Source organism: Panthera uncia (assembly GCF_023721935.1).
Source record: "Panthera uncia isolate 11264 chromosome C1 unlocalized genomic scaffold, Puncia_PCG_1.0 HiC_scaffold_3, whole genome shotgun sequence".
In the NCBI taxonomy this organism is placed as follows: Eukaryota; Metazoa; Chordata; class Mammalia; order Carnivora; family Felidae; genus Panthera; species Panthera uncia.
Genome location: NW_026057584.1, coordinates 46324435 through 46347505, shown reverse-complemented (window position 1 = coordinate 46347505; position 23071 = coordinate 46324435). Strand labels below are relative to the sequence as shown.

General features: G+C 34.0%; 1 protein-coding gene across 6 annotated transcripts in view; it reads right to left on the bottom strand.

Annotated features, from left to right (window-relative positions):
• The window catches only part of TFPI (tissue factor pathway inhibitor), a 106807-nt gene that overhangs the window by 65667 nt on the left and 18069 nt on the right, over positions 1-23071 (bottom strand). For 3 of the 6 annotated variants that reach the window (XM_049615362.1, XM_049615359.1, XM_049615361.1), the window contains exons 2-4: positions 18462-18594; positions 9635-9738; positions 5119-5478 (exon numbers count right to left, since the gene is read on the bottom strand). The gene's annotated coding sequence lies outside the window, so the exon portion shown is untranslated. The remainder of the gene's footprint in view (positions 1-5118; positions 5479-9634; positions 9739-18461; positions 18595-23071) is intronic. The other 3 variants (XM_049615363.1, XM_049615364.1, XM_049615360.1) reach the window with 2 other exon arrangements.

The window sequence follows — 23071 nt, the reverse complement described above, 5'->3', positions numbered from 1 at the left end:
AAGGAAATAGTCGTATGCGTATAAATTTGACAACTTAGATAATTGGACCAATTTCTTGAAAGACAAACTACCAAAGTTCACTCAAGAAGAAATGAATAATCTGAATAGCTTATAATTATTTTTTATTGAATTTTGTAATTACAAACCTTTCCACAAAGAAAATTTCAGGCCCAGATGGTTTCACTGATGAATGCCACCAAACATTTAAAGAAGACATAATACAAATTTTACATTAACTACTCCAGAAAATTTAACAGAAGGTAAGGAGTACTTGCCAATTCAATCTGTAAGCCCTGAATTACCCTGATACCAAAACCAAAAACGACAATATGAATAAAAAACATTAGCCTCCAGGACAGCAATATCAGGTAAAAATAGGTTCCAGTTTGCATCAGGAAACAAAACAGGAAGATCCTGTTTTCAGTTTTTAAAATTTAGGTATCCAATATTATAATATTTGTACTTTTATTCTATTGAGAAAATATAAAAGGAATATTATCATGAATCTAGAATTCTTCACACTGAATTCTTTTTTTTTAATATGAAATTTATTGTCAAATTGGTTTCCATACACTGAATTCTTTTTAATAGTTTTCTGTTTTTATTTTTTATTGTGGTAAAGTAGATATACCATGAAATTTGCTATTTTAACCATTTTTTTAACATCTAATTTTGAGAGAGGGAGAGAGAGAGAGAGAGAACGAACAACTAGGGAGGGACAGAGAGACAGAGGGAGGGAGAGAATCTCAAGCAGGTTCTATGCTGTCAACACAGAGCCCGACATGCTCAAGCTCATGAACCATGAGATCATGACCTGAGGTGAAATTAAGAGTTGGAGGCTTAACTGAGCCACGCAGGTGCCCCTGCTATTTTAACCATTTTTAAGTGTACAACTCAGTAGCATTAATTACATTCACAGTGTTGTACAATCATTACTGCTACCAACTGCTGAAATTTCTCATCACTCCAAACAGAAACTCTGTATGCATTAATCAGTAACTCACCATTTATCCCTTCCTCTAGATGCTGGTAAACTCTAATCTACTCCCTGGCTCTATGAATTTGTCTATTCTGGATATACACATGGAACTATATACTATATGTTCTTCTGTGTCTGGTTTATTTCACTTTAGCATGCTTTCAAGGTCCATTCTTGTAGTATGAATCAGAAATTCATTCATTTTACATTCATGCATATTTGAAAATAGTTGGCACAAAAAAGAGCAAGAGTAGGCATATGATATTTTAATATAATCATTTTGATTCATTTTGTAAGATAATTTGAAGTTTCCTAAATGAATTTTAAAAATATCAAAAGTTTGCAACAAACACTATTATTCTGAAGGCTCATCCCATTACTAAAGTTTACTCCATTTTTAAGTCTTGTAAAGTTAAGAACGAGGTGATGCTTAGAGATGGGATAATATGGGATTTGAGGCGAGGATAGACATTGATATGAATCATGAAGAGGAGAGATAAACTGAGGTTTGCAGCAGAGTGGTGGTGGCACTGAGGGTGTGGTACAGTTGAAGGATGCCAGTGACAAATTATGCTGGTAATAAAAACACTACATTTTATTAGTGCCATATTGATTGATACTTTCACATTTCTGATGTTGAAATAGTCTAATCAACAACATATAATATTTATTCAGTCTACAGAGAATGCTACTATGCTATTATTACATTTTGATTAGGGAATTCCTTGCAGTAAGTCCATGTCACCTCAGGGAACTGTGGTCCACCAGACAGAACAATTGGAATAGAAATACTGCATCACTGGCACTTCTACTATGGATCACGGTGTCCTTTTATTCTTTTGTCTTTAAAATAAAATGTGTTTGTTCCAATTAAGAGAGAACATAGGATCCCAAAGGAAGTCCTAAAGAGAGATGAACATAGCAAATTTGACATGGATCCAGTGCTTTTTGTTATTGGTTCTGGAAAGAAGAAATGTGGCAATGATTAGGTCATCCTTAGCCTTTTGGTAGTTGAATCCTAAATTTTGGTTCTACATGACACCTGCCACTTGGAGAAGAAGTGAAGACAAGGAAAAAAGAGTAGTGGGAAGACTGGGCTCCTGGCGATGATACATCACACCAAGAAACCAGTCATGGAGGATTTCAGAGACCTACTAGAGAAAGAACTTTCTGGAATAACTTGCAACATTTCTTCATTTTTATGAAATTTAATATTCAGAAACAAGGACTTTAATAGTCACTCAATTTCTTGAATTCAGATATCTCCAAGGCACAAACAAAAAATTATAGCTTTGGTATATTTCTATAAAAGGTATAATACATTTAAGAATATTTTCTGTTTTTAGGTGCTCTTGGATGGCTCAGTGGGTTAACTGTCCGACTCTTGATTTGCGCTCAGGTTCCAATCTCACGGTTTGTGACTTTGAGCCCCGTATCAGGCTCTGTGCTGACAGTGGGGATACTGCTTGGAGTTCTCTCTCTCTCTCTCTCTCTCTCTCTCTCTCTCTGTCTCTGTCTCTCTCTCCCCCTCTCTCTCTCTGACCCTCTCCCACTCTCTCTCTCTCTCTTTCTCTCAAAATAAGTAAATAGACTTTAACAACAACAAAAGAACATTTTTGTTTTTAAAAAGACAAATCTGTAAATTAATTTCCCAAGTTAAATGTTTTAGATGGAAAACAAAAACGGGAGGGTGCTAGAGTCAGGCTTTACTGAAATAGGTGAATTATAGTACAGTTCTTAAATCATGTCTACATAGCAAAAATAAATTGTTGATATAATTAACTTATTTTAACCAATATTACCATTCAACTTATTTATGTATACTAATAAATAAGGTATTTTTAAAAAATCCTATTCTAAGTACTTCCCTTCCCTTTTCATATTGTTTCTCCTGCCCTTTATTCTTTTATTTTGCAAAGATTTTTACTTTGCACTTTTTTTCCTGCTAATTAGGTAGTGATCTGAGTTGAAATGTGTCTTAAAAGTTTGTGACACTGAATTTAAACCAACCATTTCTAAAGAATATATAGCATTTACTATTTGGTCAGTTGCTAGGTATTCTGAGAATAAGTAAAGCCTTTTGAACTTGGCCAGTAGTTACTCATCTTGTCCAATTATCTTTTGAATTTGAATAATATAGATAAAATAATGGTCAGGAAATTAATTCTCAAGAGAAGAGTAACTTAATATTATAAAAAGTATAGTTTAATAACACAATTTCCCACTTCATAGATTATTTTATTTTTAAATTTAGCAAAAATGTTTATAAAAGAAGATTCTAGTCAGAGTAGTTGTATGACCAACAATCAAGTGAAGCCTAGAGTTACAATCAGACCAGCAAGCACCAACTGATGGCATAATCCATTTGAACAGGAGCCACATTTTGATCTAGTCTATTGAATGTAAAACAAATACTTAAAGGTATCAGACCATACCTTTAAAAAAACAAAAACAAAACAAAACTTGTGCCATTCAGCAAACCTAATGGAAAGAGGAACCAAACAGTAATATGTATGTCATTAAAGTTCTCCAACAACATTCTTTAATTTTTTAATTAAAAAATTTTTTTAATGTTTTTATTTAATTTTGGAGAGAGAGAGAGAGAGAGAGAGAGAGAGAGAGAGAGACAGGGCACGAGCGGGGGAGGGGCAGAGAGAGAGGGAGACACAGAATCCGAAGCAGGCTCCAGGCTCTGAGCTGTCAGCACAGAGCCCAACGCAGAGCTAGAACCTGTGAACTGCAAGATCATGACTTGAGCCAAAGTCGGATGCTTAACCGATTAAGCCACCCAGGTGCTCTTCTCCAAGTATTTTAAAGTTTTGCTTTTACATCTATAATGTTAATTACCTGTATTTACATTAATATTTAACCCCTTTGATCCCTATGAATATCTTATATAATTTTATTAACCCATAGGCTCTGAATTAAATTGCATACTCCGATACATTTTCAAAGACAGTATTCATTTTTTAGTTTAAAGATTAGAGGAGATGTAGATAAAATGTCTTGAAATAATCATGCACTAGAATGATGAATTAAAAACAATCTAAAACTGTTTTTGGAAAGGATTTTCTTAGGTTTAAAAACTTTGCAGTATCTCAAAATTGACATGTTTCCCTTCTGATGTAAATACTATGCCTTTATACATAAAATATGACTCTCTGGGCTGTAGATTTCCTGCTTGGGTTCTGCCCTCTGTGTTTATCACACAATTTACAAAGTCATTTTGTGACTAATTTCCAGAGCACTGAGTCACACTGTGGCTGTTGCTTATCTTTTCTTTTTTTTCCTACATGGCACTGTTTGGCCTTCATTTTTTGGTATTACTTACACAAATGAGCTTTTTCCATAATTAAATAACTTTGTCTCATTATAGTTCGGTGGTTGTGTATTTTTATATTATGTGCTTTTATTGGCTACCAGAAGCAAATTTTAATGTTTCATAACCAACAGGAACATGATAGTACATCATGTAGGTATGTGATCTATTGCTTTAATTAACATCATTGTACTACAAATAGTGAAATGATATATATTCTTATTTAGGTATCTTAGAATGTGAGTTTTATTCTTTGAAGGCTTGTAAAGTATTTCCTTAGAGAGATTAGTTAATACAGGCATAAAATATTTAATTTAGTTTACAAGAATTCTAATGTTTATGCTTCATTTTAACTACCAACAATTAAAGGTAATGGAAGAAGGTTCTTTAAACATAAGGCTGCCAGGGAGTCCCTTAATCATATTTCTTTATATGTTAATATATACTATTTAAAAGTAAACCAAATCTTCAGAAAATTCCAATTAAACACACAATTAGTAACAAATTGCTACCACAAGCTAAGAATTACAATAAAGACTACATCTCACCAACTTCTTACAAAAATGTTCAAGGTCTTCAAGCATAAATATATACTGCATATATATTCGCATTAGAACTAAATGCAAAGTGCTGAGAACTTAGTTTTGCACTGAAATATGAGTTTACTTTGTTTACAGAGAAGAGTCAATTTTCATTATAGGGTTACAGACAATGGTCCTCCCCTACCGGCCTTTACCTCTCAGTACCCTGTTTTTCTCCCAAGAAAAAATAAATAAAGGTTATTTCTCATGGGCTAGAAAGTATATTGCCAAGTACTCACGAGTCAAATCTCTGAAGAAAGTTCTTGGAAAGATTTTTTTTCAAAGCGGAGTTGAGGTTATTTTGTTTTCCCTTCCAGGCACTGAAGAGAAGATTTATCTTTTCTACTTCTTTTAAACAGATCAAGAAACTGGGGAGTGGAGAATAGTGAAAGAAATGTAATCTGATCCTACTAGCAGTGAAAGGGCGAGGTAAGAATTTGATGATTATGTAGCCCAAAGTCGCTCCTGTCTATTGGAGCAAAGAGGGAGCCCCAGAGCTGGTTTCAGAGATCACAGGCAGTTGGGAATAGCCAGGCTTCCTGTTTAGGTCACTCCAATAGTATTTAGGCTAATTTCGCCAAACACTTTGAAAGGCTTTTCTATTATGGACAAAATGAAGGAAACAGAATTCAGAATTACTGTTCTTGAAGAACTATATCTTTCACTTTCCAGGATTCTTTTTATAATCAGTTAAAAAAAGAAAAAAACACTTTTCCCCTCAGAGCTATATATTTTTACAATATATATTTACTATTACATTGTTACTTAAAATGACCTCTTTTTCCAGTTTGTTTTTTCTTCAAATTATTTTATCCACATTATGGGTATACTTAAGAAAACAATCTGAGGGCTGAAGTTTCCTAGGATTAGAGAATTATCTATTGCAGAATGATGGGCTGTGAACCCTGAACCTCAGCTCTTTGCTAGTTTTGCAACTTTGGTCAATTATTTAAACTCTCTGAGCATCCATTTCTTTTTCCCTAACATAATAATAATAAAGGTTTTTAAGTTTGATATATGTAGTAAATGGATTAATACATATATGTATACATATAAACATATATAAAACACTTAAGACATGCACCTTCAATAATGTTAATTTTTGTGTTTATTACTATTGTTTATATTATGATGATGATGATATTATTTCACATAATTTGTAAATTCTTAAATATGTCCAATTGTTCTGCTGTAAGTTGCTGTCATGAGGTTAACCTTTAGTGTTTTCTTTTTTCTTTTTTTTTTTCAATATATGTTTATTGTCAAGTTGGTTTCCATACAACACCCAGTGCTCATCCCAAAATGCGCCCTCCTCAATACCCATCACCCACCCTCCCCTCCCTCCCACCCCCCATCAACCCTCAGTTTGTTCTCAGTTTTTAAGAGTCTCTTATGCTTTGGCTCTCTTCCACTAACCTTTAGTGTTTTCATAATGGAATTATGATCATATCAGACTAAGATCACTAAAGATTTCCTACGATTTCAGAATCTACTATTCCATTAAGGTTTCAGTCATTTGATCAAAAAATCCATCAGTTTCCTGTTTTTCCCTTTTTAGATTGTCTTTGTGCCTTTGGCTTTTCTTTTTTTGTTTGTTTCATTCCTTTAATCTTTGTGAGAGGGGTAACTTTTCTTCTTCTGTATTTTTAATATTTATTGAATAATTATTAGGGGTCTAGCACATAAATAACCTCATTTAATTCTCACAACTAGCTTATGAAGAAGGTGCCCAGGACAGGCCACTCCAAGATGGCTCAATTTGGCATGAAGATTATTTTTTATTTAAAAGCACTCAAAACTCAGCAGATTCAGAAAAGACTGTTTACCTTCCCCACGACAGCCTAAAAGGATTTAGACAGAGGATCTGCTTCGGAAATAGAACTATCACTAGAGATAACTACATTATGATATGAACTAGGCATGGTAGAGAAGAACCTAGCAAGACCTGTTTGATCAAAGTCTCTAGGTCCTATTGTTTTTGATAGCCCTGCAAGTGTTTGTTTACCGAATATTTACTCTTTTTTTATCTTCCAGTGAATTGCATGCTTTCGGTTTGAAGTATCAGACCCCTAACCCCTCCTTAGTTCAGAGTGACACATATACCTCATTTTGCCTGTCTTTGGAATTTCCACGTCTGTGTGGATTTCCCATATGTACAAAATTAAATTTTATTTTCTCCTGTTTATCTCATGTCAATTTAATTCTTATTCCAGCTAGAAGGACCTTGAAGGACAAATAAAATTCTTTCCTCTAGACAATGGTGTAGGAGAGAAAAAATAATTTTCCCTCTACCCTTCTAGGTTCTTGGGTGAGACCACCCTATAATAAAAGATTTACAGGGAAAAACAAACAAGTTTAGTAACATGTATACTTTCTGTATACATAGGATATACCCAGGAAAACAGAATGACTCCTTGAAGTGGCCCAAGCTACCATCTTAAACATCTCTAAAGACAAAAGATGATGTTGGGGGTGAGTGAGCCAGTTATGGGAGACTATCAGGAAAAGCACAGCAAACAAGGATTAGGTTGCTATGCAAATTTAAGTCTTTGCCTTCTCCACTGATAAATTTCTAAAGATTTAGTTATTCTCTTCTTCCTGATACAGAGAGGGAGATGCCTGTACTGATGGAGATTTCTCGTATAAACGTAAATGTCCCTTAATAAAAGACAACTTCTCTTTTTTCTTTTTTTTTTTAAATTTTTAAATGTTTATTTATTTTTGAGAGAGAGAGAGACAGAGCATGAGTGAGGGAAGGGCAGAGAGAAAAGGAAACAGAACTTGAAGCAGGCTCCAGGCTCTGAGCTGTCCGCACAGAGCCCAACAGGGCTCGAACCCACAAACCCCAAGATTATGACCTGAGCCGAAGTCAGACGCTTAACCGGCTAAGCCACCCAGGGGCCCTGATAACTTCTCCATTTTCAAAGCTTTTCCTGTGTCTGTTGTTTTTTTAAAAATAATCACCCTAAGTAAGAGATACAAACTTTCAGTTATGGAATGAATGTCATGAGGATAAAAGGTACAACATGGGGAATATGGTCAATACTATTGTAATAGTGTTGTAATAGATGGTAGGTAGCTACACTTGTGATGAGCATAGTATAATGTTAGTTCAATCACTGTGTTGAAACTAATGTGATATTATCAGCTATACTTCAATTAAGGAAATTTAAGTAAATAAAAGTTATAAAGCAAGCCAATGAAATATTAAATAAAAATAAAGTCTTTCTAACTTGGCCAAAAAACAAAAGAAACAAAACCAAAACAAAACAAAAAACCCCACAACAAAAAACAGCCTAAAATAGTCCTTAAGCCAGAGAGGCATGTTTTTGGGATGACAAATCCTGCTCCTTTCTAATGGCTGTTCTACAGGTTTTGGAAGGTCAAGTATAGTTTCTGGAGCTCTGATTCACATTGTGTGGTCTGACTTCAAAGTGCAGATGCTTAAATACTCTTTTGTGTTTTCTCACACCTATTCTGTACTTCATACCAAAGAAAAACAAACAAACAAACAAACAAACAAACAAACAACTTTGCTGTGTGCATTAAAACTTTGGTTTTAACAATGAAACTTTGCTGCATAATTACCCCTTATTACTTCAGACCCTGCCTCTCAAGCATATTCAGTGTTCCCTTCCTACTCACATTTGTGAGGAAGTTTGCCTGGTTTTGGATTGGAATGAACACTGATTAATTTGGGGGCTAATCTACAGGCTTTGTTGGGGTAGAATTAAGCTCAGCCAATCAGATTTCTGTTTTCGAACTTGAACTAAGAGCTGTAGAAAAAGTATAGAGTAGGTGCCAAGCTCTTAACTAAAAAGCTGACATAGAGAAAGGGCTGGCAGCTGTAATGATATATGCAAGATGATTATGTGGAGAGAGAAGGATGAAAAGAATGACAGAGAAAGTACAGCCTCTGAGAGGAGATGAGAAAGAATGAAAGCAAGACAAGACTGGGAACAGGAGAGGTGAGAGAGGTTGTCTGAATTCTACAGCAAAGTCCTTCTCCAGTTCTACTTCCAGTTCTCCTAAGTACTAAAAACATACATCCTTGTAGTACTCAATCCCTGTGTCCCTTGTTAAAAAGATAACCAGAGGCCCAAAATGGCATCACTTAGGCCAAGTCACTAAACTGGGGCTTAATACCTAATTGCAATTTCACCCTCCCCCAGCAGAAAGGTAAATCTTAACCTGTTAGTCTGGAATTTCCTGATAAGCACCAGTGAAGTAATCTGTCACATGGGCCCTCACACATCCCCAAAGGCAGATAAGATAATTCACCCAATATTGACCTCCTGCCCTTCACTCTAAGGAAAAGTGACCTTGCCTGGAGCAATCCTTTCTTTTGTTTTACTTTCTTGTTCCACCTACTTCCTATAAAAAACCTTCCATTTTGTACAACTCCTTGGAGCTCTCTATTTTCTAGATGGGATGCTGCCCAATTTATGCATCGCTTAACAAAACCAACTGGCAATTGGTTAGATTCATATCTACTTGGTTGAATTTCTGCTCTTTAGCACACTAAAATCATTTGAGAAATCTTTTTTATTATGTAAAGAACTTTATTTGAAAGAGTGGCAGCTAAGCCAAAATTAATTTCCCAGAAATCATCAATTTCATATTTATGTTGCATCAGTGAAAACTTTTCACCATTTTGTTCCATATAACTTATACAAACTGGAATGTTCTTGTGCGGAAGACAGCCTGGGGACATGAAGGTCAATTATTATTAAGATAAGATAATCTGTCACTAACCTGCTTTGTGGACTCACATTTTCTCTTCTCTGAGGATTACGTGCGCTCCCTCTTGTAGTTCTGCCACCAGCTTGCCATTCCACTGTGTACAAGTCAGTGTAAGTCTAAATTAGTCGGATAAAAAAATTTTTCTCACCAACAATTTGACTCTTTGCCATTGTATCTTAAAGTTCTTTGTATCTAATCAGCATCTGGATTTTCAACTGCCCACCTAATACTAAGGTACTTTCCTTTTCATTCCTTACCATTCTGTTCACTTTTGCTTTCCAACCACCACACAACACAAATAACATTCCAGGCTCTTACTAGGAGTTTGTTTAATTCATATCCAAGCTAGGAAATAGTCTTTTTTTTCTTTACTTGTTCTATATATCAGAAAACATTTCCTAATTTACCCATTAAGAATCTTTTCCATTAAAATATACTGAATGTTTCAACAAGTTCAGGTAACTAACTAGATGGGTGAGACAAATATGGAAGGAAATTAATTCCTTGAAGGAACTATGAGAAGAGTACACTATGAGGAACTATGAGAAGAGTTCTCTGCTGTAGGACAGAGAACAAAATTAGACAGGATGTCAAAAACCAAATTATACAGAAGTTTTGATAAACATCTAAAACGAAATTAAGTTGTATCACATTGAACAACTATTTTATTCATGTCTGTTTACTCTAAAGTATGTGAAAGATTAGACATTCTATTGCTTTATATTTCAACCAATTACTTATCACAAAGTCACAAAGTGTGACTATAAAGGTCTTGAGTTGGATTCAGCAAGGGATGAGTGTTTGAGCTTCAATTCTTTGTCTCAGCCTTCATCCTTTATCTAGAATATAAACCATGGACAGCTTGTAGTTCACTTTCCTGAGAATGAATTTCTGAAAACTGATCAGCAAATGGAAACCATACACATTTTCAGATTTCAAATGTAAAAAAGAATGGCATCTAAATTTTATCAAAATGTATCCAGAGAAACTCTGTGTAATAGGTATGACACATACAAACATGGGTACAAAATTGCTTCTATTTATGAACAAAATTTTATGAACAAAACTAACTCTCAAGCCCCTATTTTTACTGATACGAAAATTCGTTTTGGTTTGTTTGTTTGGTTTTTTTTAAATGTTTTTATTTATCTTTGAGACAGAGAGAGACAGAGCATGAGCAGAGAAGGGCAGAGAGAGGGGGAGACACAGAATCTGAAGCAGGCTCCAGGCCCTGAGCTGTCAGCACAGAGCCCGACATGGGGCTCGAACTCACACACCGCGAGATCATGACCTGAGCCGAAGTCGGACGCTCAACCGACTGAGCCACCCAGGCGCCCCTTGGTTTGGTTTGTTTTAACCATGAAGTATCTCAATTTTCTTAATTTCTGAAAGGAGTTTTCTAAAAGCAATTCTTCTCATAGGGAAGTAGGGGCTTAGACATATGTCAGGGAGTAAGGGAATCTTAGCTTCTTTGTCTACTTTTCTCTGTGGTAAATTATATTATTTGTTCAAACATATTTGCTGCACCTCCCACAGAGCCCTTCCTTGATAACCAAGAGACAAGAGGATATTTTCCCTCCACACTGACATCAAGTTTTGCTATATTGCTAGGTTTGGTTCATAGAATGAGCAGATAAAAAACAAAGAAGTAATAGGTAAGTAGATTTTTATAAGTTTTACGAGAAGTTTATGAATTTTATGATTCTGTAGTTTTGTTTTTTTCATTTTCTCTGACAAATGACTCTCCTGACCCACATGATCCAGATCATTCAACGCACAAAGGTGAGTGAAAATAAACGCTTTCTTGCTAAAAACCCTGTAAATTTGGGGGTACTTTGCTATCAAGTGTTAAGTAGAAATGCATAATATACACTCTACTTATATATCTTCTTCCCTCATAGATATATTATCTTGACTGCATCCATATTATTATATTACATAACCTTGAATACAGAACTATGGATACCTGGTTACTAAAATTAGACCCCTGGACCTCATTCCTTCTGTCTTTCTGGAGCCCTATTCCCTTTTTTTTTTTTCCTTTTCTTCCTATGCACTTAATTGTAGGATATGAAGTATTAGGGGGGAAATGCTTTCTGGAAATTTACTGATGGTAAACAACAGTATAAAAAAAATTAAGCACCAATCAATTTGAAATATGTTGTGGATTAAAACAAATTCTTGTTAGCAGTATAATCATAACAAAAAGGTTTTTAGGAATTTTATGGTCACAAGCTGACTCCATCTACAGAAAAATAAATTCTTCTCAAACTAGACTGAATTTTCACATGGAAATCAGAATGAGTGCATAAATGCAAACTTGAGAACTGGAATCATTATGTTACTTTGTTTTGTCTAGTTCATGTTTTAATTAATAGTATATATTTTCTTATTTTTTTATGAGAATGGTTATTGAGAAGTAGTGGTAACAGTGGCAACTTGAAGGTCTACGCATGGTTGAGGGTTATTTAGCATTCTCAAGAGAGTCTCCACAGGACTCTCAGTTATAACTTACATTATTAATAGGCAGACATCTTGAGCAAATGATTTTTCTCATCAGACAAAAAAAAAATTAACTAAAAAAATAGGGAAAGCTAAATCTTTCTATCATCTGTGCTTAAACATGCATTTCACAGTTATTGCTACTTATTGATATCTTTATTTATTTATTTATTTATTTATTTTTATTTATTATTATTTTGTATATCTTTATTTATTTTTGAGAGAGTGAGAGAGAGACAGAGTGAGAGTAGGGGAGGAACACAGAGAGAGGGAGACACAGAATCCGAAGCAGGCTCCAGGCTCTGAGCTGTCAGCACAGAGCCCGACGCGGGGCTTGAACCCACGAATCATGAGATCATGACCTGAGCTGAAGTTGGACACTCAACCGACTGAGCCACCCAGGCGCCCCTACGTATTGATATTTTTAAAATGGAATGTCTCAGAGGAAAAACAAAACAAGTTGAATTCCTAGCTTCTTCTTTCTAGGTTTTTAGAATCAGATATTCTATTAGATAGCATGGTGAGATTAGTTAGAACTTTCACTTTCATTAATGTGATTTTTTTTTTCCTAATCATATTTAGTTTGTCTAACTCCTTCTGAGAGAATCTGGAATGTATATCTGTATCCCTAAAATGTGAATAAAGAGTAAATTCTGTTGCTTTCCATTGATGTTTATAAGATTCATCATACATCTACCTCTGTGAAGTAACTCCTATGGAAGTGACATGACTATTAAAAAGGTATCATACAATCTTAGGTCACAATAATTGATCTATGTCATCTAGCATAAGGAAAGTAATACTCCCACTTCCCTTTGCAGTATTGCAGTATTTTGCTCTTATATTTGTACCATAGTTTAGGAGAACAATTGTCAAAGCAGAATGTGTTCAGAGTAGTGAGATAAAACCTAGTTTTTTTTTTAAGGCATACACTTCAGATATTTTAAAAGTACTTATGTCTAAAACATTTTGATTAAACCCAGAATATTTAATTTTCAAAATAGAAACTGAAAGGTGGGGAGAGTCATTGTATTTATTATCTTAAAGTATTCAGGAGATGGTTGTATAGAAATGACAGTAAATTTAATCTAGTTTGCTCCAGAATAATTAGGTGAATGAAGATAATGGGGACATGTATTTTTAGCTTAAAATTAGGATAACTTTCCTACCAATTATAGTTTAAAAAGATAGGATGAGCTGTTCTATGATAAAGAGTATGTTCACTCCTAGAAGAAATAAGGGAGGGAAAGTGACATGTGGAAGCTGTTCAAAAGACATCCTGACATTAGTTTCCTGACAGATGAAACAACTGGACTAAAAGACCCAGAGAATTACCTCCAGTATTCAAAACTCTTGAGTCCTTCTTATGCCTTGATTAACAGTAAGGATAATATAGCTACACATGTAAAAACAATAGTATAAATAACAAACATAACAACAATAGTTAATATTTATTTAAGGCTTACTTAGTGCCAGGTATTATTCTGCATGTGCCATATTTAAGACACCATCATGAGATGGGTCTTATTTTCCTATTTGGAGATAAAGATAAATGATTCATTCATTTGTGCAAATTCAAACAGCTAATTAATGAAAGTGGGATTTGAATCCAGATAGTTTGAATTCTGAGCATATAGTCCTAACTATTAGGTAAGACTACCTCTCTGTTTTAGATTATGTTACCTTTCTTATATGTTTCCATAACCATAATAATAAATACTTATTGGGGCACCTGGGTAGCTCAGTTGGTTAAGCATCCAACTTCAGCTCAGGTCATGATCTCACGGTTCATGGGTTCTAGCCCCGGGTCAGGCTCTATGCTGACAGCTCGGAGCCTGGAGCCTGCTTTGGATTCTCTGTCTCCCTCTCTCTCTCTGCCCCTCCACTTCTCGTGCTGTGTGTGTCTCTCTCTCTCTCAAATATAAATAAGCATTAAAAATTTTTTAAATAATTAATATTTATTGTCCTTCTTAGTAAAATAGAAAAAAATTTTCACAAAGCCGCATTAGTACTTTTTAAAATTATGTATAATCTCTAACCTATAAATTCTACCTCTATTCTAAAAAAAATTTACATACTGTTTTTGTGCACCAATAGATATTTACAATATCAAGTGCAATATTTTTGTAAAAATGTAAAAAACAATTTAAAAATCAATAAATATGGCATATATAAATACATTGTAATATCCATTTGATGGAATACTATTTGGAAAAGTAGGTGTTCATGAATATGTATAAACGTGTGAGAACTTAAGAATATATCAGTAAGTAAAAAATGTGGGGCACCTGGCTAGCTCAGCTGGTAGAGCATGTGACTCTTGATCTCGGGGTTGTAAGTTTGAGCCCTATGTTGGGTGTAGAGATTACTTAAAAATAAAATCTTAAGAAAAATTCAAAATCAAGAATATCATTTACTTAACTTTGGAAATACACACAAGTAATACTGTATATTTAATAAAGATATATATGTAGTAAAAGGACACACATTTATTTTGGTTGTTCTAAAAAGGAAAGGAGAGGAATACAACTGGAAAAGGCTATAAAAATTGTTCACCTTCAATGGTATTTGTAATATTTTATATCTTTTATATAAAAATACTACATAATACTATATTTTATCTAAAATAATATGCACCATAATGTAAATACATAGAAAATGTGATGAAAATGTTAGCATATATGAATTCTAGATGATAATTACTTGGATGCTTGGTATTTTCTTTTCCTTTTCCTTGATATGTATATTTAAGTTAAAAATCAATAAGGACATATAACAACAAAAGACTAGAAAGAGAACATTTTCACTGTTCATTTTCTCAAAATTTTTAATTTTTAAAATTCTAAAATCTGCCTAAATGAAAGCAAAAAGTTTGGCATCAATGAAACATTAAAAAAAGAAAAAGTTCTGAAACATTATTCTATTTGACCATTTTTATCACAGTGTGACTGAAAGAGTAGAGAGTCTTTTATAAAATGAGGCTGTTCTCTTTTATAATATAATTTTCAAAGTCAATGTACATGAAAGGCAAAAAAAAAGTTTCCTGGCTAACTTCACTACCAGTTTCATAGAATTGATAGCCGATAGGTGCTACTATAACAACTCTTTGGATCTAGGAAAAGCACTCCTCTTCTAAATGTACTGATTTTTCTTTTAATAGCCTTTCTCACAAAGGAGGTGACTAACCTTGGCAAAATGCGTGAATTTTAACATAGCACTCTCTTTGGCTGCCTGTCCCATGCTCGCAGGGCAACAAACATCTTTAGAATTTTACTCTAGCAATGGGTTTCCTTTTGCCTCCATTTTCTTTTTTCTTGTGACGAAAATAAATAAATAAACTTCCTTTGGTACTACTTTGCTCTTTATAGATGGAAGCATCAACTTATTTTACTATGAACTGGGTGACAAATAAACTAAAAGCTGTAATAGCATGCTTGACATGTAATCTCGACACCAGTGTTAAGTCTTGCAATATCGAAGTATAAATCTTGGAACAAATACAATGCAGCACCAGGAAAAGCACACAATCCCTTGATAGATCCTGCCCTCAGAGAGCCTGGATGATTAGATAATGTGATCTTGCCCTGAATTTCAGAACACAAGACAACAGCCAACCATCCTCATACTTTCTTTGATTGTAATCTCAGCTCTCCACGCAAAGATCAACTAAACTAAGGGAGACCCAGGTTCTTAGACTCTTAGCTCATTCTTTCAGATAAGTACAGAAGGTCATTTCGAGAAGGTTTCAGTTTCTGCACAAAGGTAATAGCATAGCCAACTTAACTCATTACAGCTTTCTCCCAATTTATTGGCCTTCTCAGCGGTTACATTTTACATTTATCCCAAGTTTTCAACCTTTCTACTATTGACATTTTGGGACAGAGAATTCTTTGTTGCAGTGGGCTTTCCTGTGCATTGTAGCAACATCACTGGTCTTTATATATCAGATGCCAGTAGCAATTTCCTCTTAATGGTGACAACTAAAAATATCTCCAGACATTTGCAATATCTCCTGGAGGGCAAAATCTTTGCATTAGAACCATCATTCTACTTTGAGCCAAATCCTGGCAAAACTAATCACTTTTGGGGATTCTACCCAGCTGCCTGATCCTGCACCAACTGATAGTATGTCCCATATTCTTTCTTTGAAATTCTACTCTGCAAGCTTTGGACCTGCTAGGTGGCTTCTCCACAAAGTTCATCTAAATATAGAAAGTGGACATTCTTTCAAATGGTTTTCATTTCAAATAAAATAAAATATCAGTGAAATACCTAATGAAATAAAAGTATATGTTAATTATAGAAAATAAGAAAAGTACAGAAAAGACCAAACTCAAATAAAACTTTATTCATATAGGGACGCCTGGGTGGTTAAGTTGATTGAGCTTCCGACTCCTGATTTCGGCTCAAGTCATGATCTCACAGTTTGTGAGTTAGAGCCCCTCATCGGGCTCTGTGCTGACAAGGCAGAGCCTGTTTGGGATTCTCTCTCTCCCTTTCTCTCTCTCTGCTCCTCCCCCACTCATGCTCTCTCTCCCTCTCCGTATACCTCTCTCTCTCTCTCTCAAAGTAAACTTAAAAACACACACACACACACACACACACACACATTACTCATACATATTGCCCAACTCTAGGCATTACAAAACTTATTTCATATATTCTCTGTCATGGATAGCTCTATACACATGCATGTACATTATACATTTCTGTTTTCAAAATGAGATTACATTGTGTCTATCTGTATGTAGTCTGTTTTTAATCATTTAACATGTTTTTGTACAGTATATAATCTTTAAGAGAGAGAGCACATGAGAGCAAGCCAGGGAGACAGAGAGAGAGGGAGAGAGAAATTCCAAGCAGGCTCTGCACCGTCATCACAGAGCCTGAGGTGGGGCTCCAACTCACAAACTGTGAGATCAAGACCTGAGCTGAAACCAAGAGTTGGAGGCTCAACGGACTGAGCCACTCAGGCACCCTTCTAATACATTACTTTAATAGTTCCATGCTATTTAATTACAAATGTTTCATTATTTAGTAAGTCAATATCCTGCTGTTAGAAAGCTGCAGGCTTTTAAATGAATGTAAAAGACCTAAATTCCACAGAAATATATTCTAAAGCCTGTAGTCCCTGCCACCATATTGGCATCATTTATGTATTTTATTATTTTATGTCAAAGGTGTGAGGCTTGTTTACTTCATGAAGTCAGCCAGGTTGTTGCCACAGATCCATGGACCTCTGTATTTTATTAGGCAAATAGCTGCATCTTCCAATAATACTATGACACTGGAAGAACATTTGTCTCCCAGGAACTAAGATTCTTTTCTTGGAATGTGACAGGATGGAATTAAAAACTGTAGAGATGCTTATCTGATAATATTTCTTCTAGGTTATTACAGTATTAGAAAAAGTTATAAAGGTGGAATGGGGTTGTTGAGCTTTAGGTAGAGGAGAAAATGTATAAAACTTTGGTAAGTCTATTTAAAAACAAGACTTAGACGAGAGTTCAAGTTCATCTGAGTAAAATTAGTCTAACTGCTATATATAATGTGTACATACGTGTATTAGAATGTATCTGTATTATATTAGGGTCTAAAAATTATGTTTGTGATAATATATCTCAAAAAAATGTTTGAAATGATACCAGGTAATGGGTTACAAAGAAATTGCATATCAACTGTCTTTTTTTAATTTTATCCTGATCACTTAAATTTCTATGTGACTTACATGAAATAACTATTTGGATAATAATGTTTCATTCAAAATATTTATTTTACTTAAACTAAAACCATTTTAATCTCTTTATTAAGTATATATTTGTGTTTTCACTAATCTTTTCTAAAAAGAACCAGAAAAAAACATACTGCTCAGTGTCATTTGTAATTCTGAAGAATAATGGCTCACCAGTGAGGTTTTGTGATTATCTATCTCCCTTTGTCTAATGATACAAGACACAGCTACAAAAGCAAGAATGGTTGGTAGTCAGAGTTTGACTAGATTTTTTTGTAAGAATCACAAAAATATTGCTAACAGATAAACTTTTTTTAGAAATTTAAGAAGTTACTTCTCATAAGTTTATATATTTTTATTAAAATATTTTTACTTATAAACTTCTTAGAAAAATTTCAGTGTCAAATAAGACAGCATGTACATACACAACATGGACATATTTATTGAGTACTAACTATATGACAAACTATTCTAGAATAAAGAACTAGACAGGTAAAAGCCTTGTCTTCTTGAAACCTTCATTTTAGAACAATAAACTGATGTCACTAATGATGACAATTCCTATTCAGTAAACAAGGATTACAGAGAACAAAAGAAAAATCTCACCTTATAAAATATCTTCTTTTAAAGCGGGGATTAGAAAGAAGTTATTCCAAGAGCTTCATGTAAAATTCTATTTCTTTAATTTATACAAAATTGTGTAAGTTTATCTTCCAGAGGTTTTCACTGATTTCAATATCTAAAAAGTAAAAACAAATTCTTGTTCAATTCACATCTCGATTAATTTTTTAAACCTTTTAGGATAGAATGTCATGGTTACAGTTATATTTTCAAATAAATGTGTAACCAATTGAGCTTCACACCTTATGAGAGTACTCATATACCAACTCCCTCGAAGGTACCTTTAAAAAGTTTGTTTTCTGTTTTATAGGCAAAATGTGAAAAAATTTTAATTTGCAGTCCATTGAGTAACAGCGAAGTTGAATGTTCATTTTCTTAAAAATATTTTTTTTCTTAAATGTTTATTCATATTTGAGAGAGAGAGAGAGAGAAAGAGAAGGCAGAGAGAGAGGGAGAATCCCAAGCAGGCTCTGCGTTGTCAGTGCAGAACCAGACACGGCACTAGAATCCACGAAATGTGAGATCATGACCTGAGCAGAAACCAAGAGTTGGATGCTTAACCAACTGAGCCACTTAGGCACCCCATCATTTTTATTTTTTCTTTTGTGAAGTGCTATCTATGTTCTTTAATCATTTTTCACATTTTTAACATGCATCTTTTTTTGATTTATAAACAACAAAAAGTTCTCATCCAGTATCCCAGGTTTTTCTCTCTTAAAAGGTTTAAAATTGAGGTAAAAGGTAAACTGATATTCATTTTTAACTATTAAAACATGTACCAAATTCCCAAAATTTGGTTCATAAAAACACAATGTTATTATTTGTTAAAGGAATATGTACATACATATATACACATGCATGTACATTATACATACACACACACACACACACACACACACACGCACACACACACACACAGTAAAGCTTTGGTTTGCAAGCATAATTCATTCCAGAAACATGCTTGTAATCCAAAGCACTTGTATATCAAAGAGAATTTCAAGAACCATTGGCTTAGTTGTGATCATGTGACATTCAGTGTTATGTACTACTTGTATTGCAAGACATTGCTCGTTTATCAAGTTAAAATTTATTAGAAATGTTTGCTCGTCTTGTGGAACACTTATAGAATAAGTTATTTGCAATCCTAGGTTTTACAATACATAGTTATATATATTTATTTGTACATAAATATATATGTTTAAGGATAAAATGCAGTATTTCCTCTATCAGACTAAGTTGTACTAAAACAAGGAGATCTGTATGATAATATAATAGCAACAATAATCATGATGATATTAATAAACATTATTGAGCAACTATATATATATAGTATTTTCCTATATATTTTATAAATAATTATTTTAATCCTTAAACAATCCTCTAAAGTAGCTATTGTTATTATTTTGGATTTGAAGGAATATAGGCTTTGGAAAGTTTCATTCAGTTCACCAGAGTTTAGCATGTACAGACAGTAAGTAGCCTAGAATAGTTTAAAATCCAAATCTGTAGTAATCCTTTGTCTCTGATCTTTCCAGTGGGCACTACTGTATCGACATGCAACACACAAATGATCAGAAGGCAGAGTAAATGACGTTCTAATTCCCATCAACAAGGCCTTGCCTTATCACGAAACTCACTTTATATTCTTCCCTTTTTATCTTTTGTGTCTCATTTCCTTTTTTCTTTTAATTTTTTTAATGTTTATTCATTTTTGAGAGAGAGAGACAGAGCACAAGCAGGGGAGGGGCAGAGAGAGAGGGAGACACAAAATCTGAAGCAGGCATAGAGTCCAATGCAGGGCTCAGAGCCACCAACTGTGAGATCATGATCTGAGTGGGAAAAAGCAGTGTTTGTTTGGAGTATTTATTTGAATGGGAGAAAACTGGAATATAATCACAATTTTAAAAAAATAGCAAGAAAAACTGTGGTACTCTGAATACTATCTTCCTTCAAATTCTATGAATAGGATTTATTTCTTGCTCATGGAAAACATGGGACTATTTGTGGTTAATTACTGCCCTCTGTTGACAACATGTTAAATGTCTTAACATATTCTTTTTTTTTTTTTTTTTTAAATGTTTATTTATTTTTGAGACAGAGAGAGACCGAGCATGAACGAGGGAGGGTCAGAGAGAGGGAGACACAGAATCCGAAACAGGCTCCAGGCTCTGAGCTGTCAGCACAGAGCCTGACGCGGGGCTCGAACTCACGGACCGTGAGATCATGACCTGAGCCGAAGTTGGCCGCTTAACCAACTGAGCCACCCAGGCGCCCCTGTCTTAACATATTCTTAAGAGTATTTAAGGTTATAATTACAAGAAATTTCACCTATAAATCTCATCTATAAAGATGAATAAATCTAAAAGAATTGAAGTGCCTTTGCTTAACAGCCATAGCTAGTTAATGATTAAGGATGGAATGACACCTCAGGTACCATGACCTATGATCAGTCTTGTGTTACATAATTTAAAACAATATATTTTTTTCCTGAGAATAGTTTCCATTTTCTAAGACTCAAAAACAAAATTTACAAGTCATAGAAACTTTAAAAATTATTAAACGTTTAAAAAAATGTCTGTTTAGTTTAAAAATAAATCATACAGTAAAGAAAAGAATGGAAAGTAGAAGTAGAAAATAAACATCTTTCTCTCTCCACCTGATTCCACTTCCAGAGGTGGCCACTATTAACTGTTTCTTTGTCATTCTAGAAATTATTTATATATGTATCTAACTTTTTTTCAAAATTGAGGTACAGTTCTCCAACTTTTTAAAAAAATTTAAAACATATATCTTAGAGTTAATTTCATATTAGCACATAAATCAAGATATAAGGCATTTTTTCATACCACGGTTTTTTATTGGCACTTTGAAATTTACAGGCAAGTTTAGAATGTCCTTAATTAGGTTTGCCTCGTATTTCCTCATAATTAATTTAGGTTATGCATTTCTTCTTGGACTATTACATAAGTGAGGCTGTTTTGTTCTCATTTCATTCCATCAGAGGGCACGCGATTTGGTTTGTCTCATTACTGATGATGGATGTTCATTTTGATCATTTAATCCAGGTGTTATGTGCAGACTTCTCCAATTGCAAGTGATCCCATTTTTCTGTTCCTGCGCACAAAGAGGATTTGAATGGCAGATGTGCTCAGCTAATTACAAAATCAAAAATAATTACTTTGTCAAATCCTTTGTCTCAGGTAGCAGGAATGGAATAGATCTCAGAATGTATTATTTTCACAGTAGCACTGGCTTCTCTGGCCTCTCATTTGATTCCAATGCCCATTTCTGGAGGAGCACACAGATTCATGGAGTATTTGACCAGTTGTACATGGAGTGTGAGGAAGGGTCTGGTATGTTAAATAATTCATATAAGTATGAAATTTGTTAATACGTAGGTCTGTATGTAATGTGAAGTATAATAATAATATTTTCATTGGCAACTAGATGAACTCCAAAAACCAGAACTGCTGAAAATTTACTTTTTTTTTTTTTTTTTTTTTAATTTTTTTTTCAACGTTTTGTATTTATTTTTGGGACAGAGAGAGACAGAGCATGAACGGGGGAGGGGCAGAGAGAGAGGGAGACACAGAATCGGAAACAGGCTCCAGGCTCCGAGCCATCAGCCCAGAGCCTGACGCGGGGCTCGACCTCACGGACCGCGAGATCGTGACCTGGCTGAAGTCGGACGCTCAACCGACTGCGCCACCCAGGCGCCCCTGAAAATTTACTTTTAAACACTTAGTAAGGTTGTCATATTTTCAAAAAATCCTATTAAAATTTCAGTCATTCTTTTAAATTTTTGTATTCATTAAAAATGTTCACTTTGCACATATATTTTAATAAATAACTTTCACTACTCTAAAAGAAAAAACGTTTTGAAAATATGAAATTTTTAAATGTTTAGATTGAATTTACATTTGACAAAATATTTGAAATTGCATATACTTAAAGTAGAACAAAATTGTCAATATGTTGATTATAATTATTAATTTTGCTAAAATGAAGTCAAGAAAGATCAATGCTATGAAATAAATACATAAATACTTATGAATTGTGCATGCATCTAGTTTGTTATTCATTCAAAGCATCACTGGACAATTTAAGCGATACCCAAATATGCACAATATAAATTCAATTGATATGTCCTTAGACATTGATATGCCTTGGTATTTTGCCAACTTTCAGCCCTATAAAAATTATAGCTTTATAACATATTTTACAACTTCATCTTTATGAAGTATATTGTCTATTTAGGATAGAAAATATCTTATGCAATAATGTACTAACGTGATTAATAACTTTTAATATTTAACATATGGTCATCATTAATGCTTTGCTGCTTTCTACTTCACCATAATACAAACAGGTGTTTTCTGAATAATCCATTTATAAGCTATTTTTTGACCACCTATTACATGCCACTACTGGGACTATAGCAGTGAACAAACCAGATAAACATTGCTGTTTTCTTGGAACTTACATTTAAGTGCATTTTTCATCAAAGGGGTCAGGGGAAATATTCAGGCATATGACATAGCTTTTGGCCATGTAATGGCACAAACTATCTCAATTTTCTTTGTTGACAAATTTTG